This window comes from Danio aesculapii, chromosome 14 (assembly GCF_903798145.1).
Source record: "Danio aesculapii chromosome 14, fDanAes4.1, whole genome shotgun sequence".
NCBI classification, from domain to species: Eukaryota; Metazoa; Chordata; class Actinopteri; order Cypriniformes; family Danionidae; genus Danio; species Danio aesculapii.
This window is the reverse complement of record NC_079448.1, coordinates 28,946,248-28,955,582: the sequence shown is the minus strand read 5'-3', so window position 1 is coordinate 28,955,582 and position 9,335 is coordinate 28,946,248. Positions and strand designations below refer to the sequence as shown.

At 35.5% G+C, this 9,335-nt stretch overlaps 1 long non-coding RNA gene across 1 annotated transcript; it reads left to right on the top strand.

The window, feature by feature from the left end:
- Positions 1 to 7,113: 7,113 nt before the first annotated feature.
- Positions 7,114 to 8,840, top strand: LOC130240249 (uncharacterized). Its single transcript, XR_008838752.1, has 3 exons — positions 7,114 to 7,169; positions 7,796 to 7,834; positions 8,655 to 8,840. It is a non-coding gene; the product is annotated as an uncharacterized LOC130240249 (long non-coding RNA).
- The last annotated feature ends 495 nt before the right edge of the window (positions 8,841 to 9,335 follow it).

Below are 9,335 nucleotides of genomic sequence, written 5' to 3'. Positions count from 1 at the left end.
TAAAAAGTAAAAACCTTGAAGCTGTTATTAAAGTCCCCAAGAAATGAAAACTGACGACATGATTTTGTTAGCTCACATTGCCAGCTTTATGGTGAACAATTCATCTGTGCATGTCATTAAGAAAATAAAATTGTTTCCCCTTATAATCTTTAATTGAAATCTGAAAATGCACTTGTTTGTTTTCTGTTAATTTATCAGATTATGTGATTTTGAGGTAAAGGGCATGGCTAACTATTAACCACGCTGGTTCAACTGTCAGTTTTGACAACAAACAGAAATGAGAAGGGGGAGTCTGTTAGGCTATAATAACTCTCCCCAAACCCCTTTCCTGATCTTTTTTAATGTAGTGCCTAATTTACTGCATCCATACAGCCTGTGGTAGAAAAAACAAGCCACGCCCACTGTTTTCTCATTTAATATTCTGTTTCTCTAAGAACTTTCTCTGCATTGCAATACAAAAAAAAAGAACATTAAATAAGTAAGTTTGCAAGTAAGTAAATAAATAAATATTTTTTTTCAGTTAATTACCAAGCCAACATTTAACTTGTGTACTAAAATAATTAAATGTGAAACTGTAGTTAAAATACTAATGCGGATATACATATTTACATTTAGAACAAAATTTAATATCCAAACACAATTATTAAAATGCAATGGATACATTCAGATATTTCTAAAACCTATAATAATATCCAATGTGATACTAAAGTAGCACTGGCAGATGATGCAGGTGACAAATATTTAAAACATTTACAAGGATACATAATTAAAGTAGTTATTTCACAAGTATGTGCTGGTTTGTGCGCACGCGCGGGCGTGTGTGTGCATGTATGTGTGTGTGTGTGTGTTGTTGTATTTAAATCATTTTTGATGTAGATTCAATAAAACAATTTCAAATATTTTTCTTGACTGAAGGACACCAGTAAAACATTTGCAAATGAACTGTGCCTAATTGTAAATCACAGACAAAACGCAGTGAGTCCATGCAACGGTGACAATTTCTGTGCTTTTCAAGTTCATTCTGCACTCTATTCCTAAGTCTTGTCTGCCTTTATCTCAGCAAACATCAAAATCCCTATACAAAAAAGGAGAAAATGAGCTATTGATTTTAACGCTTTTTTCTACTTTCTACTTTCTCCCCACAGCATTATCATTCTAGAGTCTAATTGAAGGTCAGAGTCGGTTTCCTTGTCAAAGTCTGCTTCCTGACAGTCAGTCTGGCTCACAACAAAATGAATTATCTTGGTTTAAGCATTCGCCGACTAAAAATCTCAGGCAGTTTCCATGATATTCTCTTACCCTCTCCTCTGCGGGGGTAGTTAACAATACGTCAGACTGGCTGAGAATTCAGCTTTATTAAAAGTAATTTGTGTGCCTGTCAAAAATAATAAAACTGTCAATTTTTACTGTACTCCAGAATGCGTATCATCCTGGTGAATGTCTCTGAAGAGGCCTCACTGGCAAATAATGTCACACGTCAAGAAGGATTGCTAATGATTTGTCTTAATAGAAAGAGGTGGCTTTTCTCACCCACACATCAGTCAGTATAGAAGTAAAATTGATTCACGCTGGCCAGTTTAGCAGGAGAATGCACTCATTTTCTGGCCTGTTCTTACATCTGCAAATTCTGACTTGGGTGTCTGCTAATATACCAAATAGAATTTTTTTTACTGACCGAAAAAACAGTCTATCCAATTGGACAAAATAGTGGTCCTCAACTACCTCCCTGAGCCCCCAGCACTGCACATTTTGACAGTTTACACATTTTGACTTCAAAAACATGTCTGATTCAGCTAATCAACTCATTATCTGAAACTATAAGACCTGAAATCATTGTGTAAGACAAAAGAGACATGGAAAATGTGCAGTGTTGGGGGCTCCAAGAGCATGGTTGAGATCTAGGATAAACTAATTATAGGATAAACTAAGCTTTTAATCACTTAAGCATGATGGTAACAACATGATATCCTGACTTTGAATTATTTTTTTATTAAGATTTATGAATTAGTGTATTGGGGCAGCACTGTGGCTAAGTGGTTAGCATGATTTCCTCACAGCAAGAAGGTCACTAGTTCGAGTCCCGGCTGGACCAAGAGGCCTTTCTGTGTGGACTTTGCATGTTCCCCCAATGTCTACTTGGGCTTCCCCCACATTCCAAAAGACTAAACTAAGGCCCAATCCCAATTCTACCCCTTACCCCTTCCCCTTACCCCTCGTTTTGGATGTTTACGTGAAGGGGTAGGGATGTCCAAGTTCTCTTTAGCTTGAAGGCTTAGGGCTAAGGGGAAGGACTAGATAGCCCTTTAAATGATTCTTTTCAGGACCACACTCAAAACTAAGGGGTACAAACATTTCCCAGAATACAACATCGATAACGGCAGCATGGCTGCACATGGAAGTGAGGAGAAGCACAAATTAGTTTTTTATTACAAATTTATATATAGATTTTCTATCTATAATCCATAATAATAACTCCTGTATAGTAGTCCCACAACACATCTGTCACTCGATGACACTCGGAATACCCTGTCAGTATATATAGTGGCTGGGAATGTCCATTTAACAGTGTCTGGTATAATTTTTATGTTGTTTTCGTGTGTTTAGATGAATATGGCCACAAAAAAAAAAAAGTACAGTTACAAGCTTGTTGGCACATTATATTGTTGTTATAACATGATATCGTTGCCTTCAGTGATTTCCTAAAGATAAATAGCAAAAAAAAAAAAAAAAAAAAGCAACTGGAATAACTGTGGTGGTCGCCATCGTCAATCTCATAGGATGCAAAAGATTGCAACAACATGATGTGTGCAGGTGTTGTAGTGGTGTCCCATTTCTTATAATGGTAAAATTTGAAGCCCTTGCCCTTCACACTCTGTTTCAAGGGCCAAGGGGAAGGGGCAGGGGTAAAAAAATAGGATTGGGATTGGGCCTAAACTAAAGGCTAACACTAAACTACATTGGCTGTATTATGTGAATAGGAGAGTGAGTGGGTGTTTTCCAGCACTGAGGGTTGTACTCTCAGGCTAGTACTCTCAGTGCTGGTTTGTAAAACAATTTTTTACCCACAAAATTGGTGGTCATTTCTCTGTGGCAACTCCTGATAAAGCAGGGAAAACACCCACATAAGTGTGTAAGTGAATTAGTATATCACAATTTATTGCATTACATGTTAAAACTGATTGACGCCCAAACTTACATGTCATAAAATATTAAGAGTGATTTTAATTTTTTTATATCATGTCATTTTACCCTCAAGGTTGGCTCGGAATTTATTGGCAGTCTCACAGAGAAGCACACTGTAAGTGATCTATTAGTATTAAAATCGTGAGGTTTTTTATGAACTTGACATATTTGATGTAAGTGTACATTTGACTCAGTGCTGTCAGGCAAGTCATTGCCAAGAAAATACTGTTTAAGTATAAAATGGAGCATAATGCAACTTCTGGCAGCCACACAATGAAGCTTTGCCAAACACCTTATGCAGCAGTGCTATGCTTTTCATTAAAAAAGTGCTCTAGTGAGAATTGACAGATTGTTTCATTCCCGAGGAGACTCCAGCAAAAAACGAGGCTGAAGCAATCAACGGATGTGAGTGCCCACCATGTGATCGTGTCAAACAGGTGAGACAATGTTCTGCAGGTGGACTTTCTCACAGGAAAATCTGGCGATTCAGACAAACAGATGGTTTACACCTCAGAATATTAAAAAAAGAAAAGAAGACTAGAAAAATAAACAAAGAAAACATGTTTGGACATACTGCATCTTGGACATTCTGTTTTATCTTGAAAGGATCCACAATCTTGGCACTGACTAGTAAGCCATATCGTCACCTTAAAATTATAATGTATATATATCTGGCATTTTTGTAAAAATTTAGTTATTGACATATTCTTATTAAATGACAACTTATATACATTACGCAATGTTTTTTTTAAAGTTGTTTACATTTTAAGACTTTATTTAAAAAAACAAATCTTACAAACATACTGTTTGCTATATGGAATGCAAAATCTTTAAAACTCAATATCTCAAAATCATTCAGAACGCAGATAGAACCTTATAATTCCAAGGTGACGATATGTAAAACAATTTACTCTGCATAAATAATTCAGTTAGAATATTTTGATACATAACATTTTTATTAGAATATACTGTATACAATGCCATCTACTTCAGTTAAGGTATGGTGATAACAGTCCATTATAGGTTACACAAAGTGTCCACAGCAATTTTTAGAATCCTTGTTATCAGTATGGTCATATTTGTGCACAATTACCAAGAATGATAACAGATCTTAATTATCCAATATAAAAATATACATTTTGCCATTTGAGAACTTAAGTGGACAAGAATAGAATTCATAACATTACAATGTTTTATAAGCTATTTTGTGATGTTTTATAAACAAATTTCGGGAGGAGCACGATCAGTCTTTGACAAGGCTAATTCGTCACACACACAATCATTCTATTATCCAATCAGCTCAAGAGCAAACCCCTATAAATAGTCAAACACGTCATACCTCCATTTTCTCTTGACTGCAGCGTCCCTCCACCACCCCAACACCACACTATTAAACCAAATACCTATTTAAATCTGAGGGGGGGAGCGTTCTTGAGCCGGACTAGACACTGTGCTCGGACCCTATCTCTCTTTATCCTGTTAAGGGGAATAACATGAGTTAGGGTGTCTTCCCGAGCTCAGAGCCCTCTCCCCGGACAGCACGCCAAATAGCATATTCTATTCAGTCAAATATCTGTGAGTGTGAACTCGTGAAGTAAAATGGTGTTCAGACACAGGGATAATTAGTCATACGTTGTAACAGTGCTTTCAAGTTGTGATACAAGTCACAAACCAAGGGGAAATGTAAATAATACCCATTTCTACAAAGTCACTGCATATTCTTCTGATTTATTTATGGTTTACTGAACAGGTCAGTTGCCTTCTTGCTTGAACAGCTGCTGCCATGCTAACCCTTTCAAAAAACAAGGTTTTGAGGACAACACTTGACCTGCTTGCTGTCAGCTTTCTTGTTGCTTATGAAGCTATATGATGACCTCTTAAAATAGCCTTTGCCTTGGTCAAATGAATTATTTATCTAGGTTTTTTGGATGACTGTGACATGTAAATGCTCATACCCAAGAGCCTCCTCTCAACTTAGTCCCATGGAGCACTCTGCCAGTGACAACAGCCAAAAAGTTCACTCGTCTGAACAAGAAAACATTTATTTTCATATGTACACACCATAATCCTGTTTAACATTACTGGAAGCAAAACGTCATACATTTAGTCATGCTAACTGATTTGGTAGGACAAATATTGTAATGAATTTCCACACATGCATATTTTGTTTTCATATGCTACTGTCTAAGAAGAAGCTTGTGTGATTTCCCTGTCTAAACCAACCAAGTGTGATTACTGTAGGGTACTATAGTATTAAATAAAAGCCACACCTCCATTTCACTGTTACTGCATGAATTGTGAAAAGTCACACCTCTATTGCACTGTGATTGGTGTGTGTAACAGACGAACAGCGAAAAGTCGTCATCTTAATGTGATTGGACTGGTGACAAGATAAATTTGTTCTTTTGTTCGTGAGAGTTCGTATCGTTCGTATATCAGCTTTAATTTAATGATGTAATGTAATCAATTGTAGCAGAGATGGCAAAAAAGTACACGCATACTTTACTCAAGCAGAAGTGCAGATAATCATGTTTAAAATGACTCTGGTAACAGTTGAAGCACTCACTAGACTCAAGTAAAAGTAAAGAAGTACAGTATGGCCTCAAAAATGTTGCTCATGAAATCATAACCTATCAAATGCTCTCTAGTATCTGACATGCCCTGCCCCTTCAAGACGCTTCTCATTTGCTTTTTATTTGATGCTCTTGAGCTCAACCACTCTCACTGGCAGAGCACATTCCAAAGCACTTCATGGGACCTTTAAGGAGCATAAGGTGCATGAAAGCCTTGGTTGAAATAGCCGCGCACTGCAGTGCACAGGCATGCAATGACAAAAAAATTGATTGATTGGATCAAAAAGGCGTTCAAATTTCACATTGACAAGAAATAATATAGATCGCACCATTGAAATCTATTTTAAAATAAAACACCAAATACCTTAATTTTACATGTATCATCCTTTTTTTATTATTATTTTCTTGGCATCTACATCAGCAATGTATCCAAAACTACTATATTTTTTTTGTGCAGTTTACTCATTCTCCCAAGATTTTTTCAGCTTCTTTAACTGGAAGAGTCTCAGTTTATCCCCTTAGTGAACACCAGAACACCATCTTTAGGTGTTTTATATTTCTGAAGTTCCTGTGCATTTCCACCTGCAGCACTGAGACTGAGAATGTTCTGAGAGATCCTCATCCTGTTCTTAAGGACTGATATTTTATTCCATCTCATTTCTTAAGGAAAGATGCAGATGCCGAATTGTACACTATACTGACATTATACTGGTTTTAGCATTGTGCAGTACATCATGTTTCACTTTCTTGGTGAAGTGTAGACCCGATCTAGACTGGCTATGTGTAACCCATCTCTAGCCCAAAAAACCTTAAATTTGGTTACCTGTCTTTTTTGGCAAAATACCTTATGATATGTATGATATTACTTCAAGTAAGGAAAGTCAATAGAATTTATAAGGTGTTAGGGTTTTTAAAAGTATGAAATTTTCATAGCCTGAGCATAATCTTGAATTAGCTCATCATCAGGCCGGCTGTTTATAGCCAACTGATAGCCTAAACTGATTCACTCAATTTGGCCGTGCAGCGCGTGCAATGGCGTGCAAGTGTTAAGGTGTACTTTCGTAATTAATGCTCTATTTGTAGTCATAATTTAGCTTTGAATTAGATGGGCTTTACCCACCTCGCAAAATTGACATGAAAAATTCAACTGACTTACTGCCTTTTTATTTTAAGTTAAATATGGTATAATATATCTCATATATATAATATTTTATATATATCTTAAGGTGTCGAGCAAGCCAGATCTAATCAGTTAAGCAAAATTGACGCAGCTCCGTACTCCACACGATAGATGGCGGTATTGCACATTTGTCAAAGTGGCTGAAATGGACCAGCAAATCAAGAGGAAGAAAGCTGTTGTCGTTTGAAATTTGCAGCGCTATGGATTGCGAGCACGAGTGCTCACCCTGCAAGGTAAGTGTTATCTGCTTTAATATCATGTTGTTTGGCAATGTTTTTTATTATATGTGCGTGTTTTAATATAGTATTACGCTAATATCAATGCACAGGCGCCCTTCATTCCGTAAATCTTAGATGAAAATAAAAACGATCTGAGGGAGTGTTACAATTTTTTAGACACGTAAAATTAAATTAAGTTCGGTGATTAAGTGCATTTATTTTGTACATTACAAGTCGTCTTCATTAAATGTCATGAAGTCAATGAAAAAGTCAGTCAAGAGATGAAACTTCAGCAGTTCTAGCTTTTAAAAGAATTGTTTACTTGTGATTTCATAACAAAAGAGACTATTTTTACCGAAAACTAATTCAAGCATGATTTGACAAGACAGCCTTCCTTTACTGTGTATGCTGCTGCAAGGTTATTGATTTAGATTTGATAAACTTTACTATTTTATAGAAACTTTATTTTTTTTTTAGTAAAATGAGTAACTGCATTTTGACTTGTAACAGTAAAATCAAGTATAATGTAAGCTGATCGTAATAATTATTGTTATTATTATTATTATTATTATTATTATTATTATTATTATTATTATTATGCTTCTCTAATATTTGTAACTATATTTGTTTTTTCTTCACAGATATTTGAGTGTGGCTATGTAAAATGAGCAGTCTAGCAGGTATGAGTTGCCTAAACATTTTAGACTAAAACATTTATGGCCGCATTTGCTGGTATCCCTGTCCATTTGCAGATTGCCCATGTGTATTCACAAGCTGGAAGAAGCTTTCGAGTCACATCAAGCACACAGAATGAAAATTTTAAACAATACTTATGCATAATTCATATAACTGCTGTTTACATTAAAAACATTGAATATAACACATTGACACTAAAATAGTTAAATATAGAAGTGAATCAATAATTGAATTAAAATTGTGAATGTGTAAATAAGTAACTAATGTTATTATTTATTTATTTTTTGATAGAGGTAAAGTTGTTTTTATATTTGCACATTCATTCATTTAGAAGTCTCTATATTGTTTACCATGTTACTTTGAATATTCGATCGGAATTAGCATGCAAGTATGACTTCAAAACAACATTAACACTATCTAATTGACTGTGAACAATGTTGTACTTTGATAGTCATTGGCTGCTTATGGTTTCCTTATTTAGAATTTGCAAAGAATACTTTTCTGAAATTATATTATTAAGGAGAATGTCTGAATATCCGAATATAAAACCAACTTTACCTCTATTTTTTTTTTTGTTGATAGTTGATTTTTTTTTATCTAGTTTTAATACGTAACCATCAAGTGTGATTGTGTCCTGAAGACCTACTGTACCTTATTTGAAGAGTGTGTGCATCTACCTAAAAGACTTGTAAAAGAGTATGTGGTGTGTCAACCTGTCCTCCATTCATAAATGTATTTGTAAAACTCACAGTTACATGACTGAGTTTAGAGCACATCTCAGTGTTTTTTTTTTCTTTTCTCCAGGACTGAAAGTGCAGAGGCTGAATCTCAAAATGCAATCACAACAGTGGATTTCATTATCATTTGGGCTGAGGATACTGGTCTTGGGGACAGACCTACAGATGTCTGCAGAACCTGCTTAGTCTCACAAATGGATTGGATGGACTTTTTGGTTTCATGTACACTTAAAGAGTTTGTTCGTCCAGAAATTAAAAGGTTTAATTATCCATGTCGTTCCAAACATTGATTTGTCTTTGCAGTACAAATTAAGACACTTTAGGTAAAATCTGGGAGCTCTCTCATTCTCAGTTAAAAATGTTGATTTGGATATGTGTATTTTTGTGGTTTATGTAATGTATAAACATAGTCATTCATTAGCTGAAATTTTGATGACTTGTTTATACTTGGGCTGTATTTCGACATCTATTAGATTTTCACTGAGAGACCAAATTTTGCCTTGTTTTAGCCTAGACCAAAATTCACCGGCTATTAGACGTGTATATATGTAGTCGTTGTATAGGTGTCTAAAAGAAGACTACTCTAAACCTGGGTTAATCCCTCATGAATAAAGGGACTAAGCTGAAGGTGGGGATAACCGCACTCCTAGATCCTAAGATCAGGAAACTTAAAAAGACACTTGTTGTGTTTATATCATTCGATTATGACCGTGGACGCACTATACCTGCACACAGTTCTGTCCAAAGA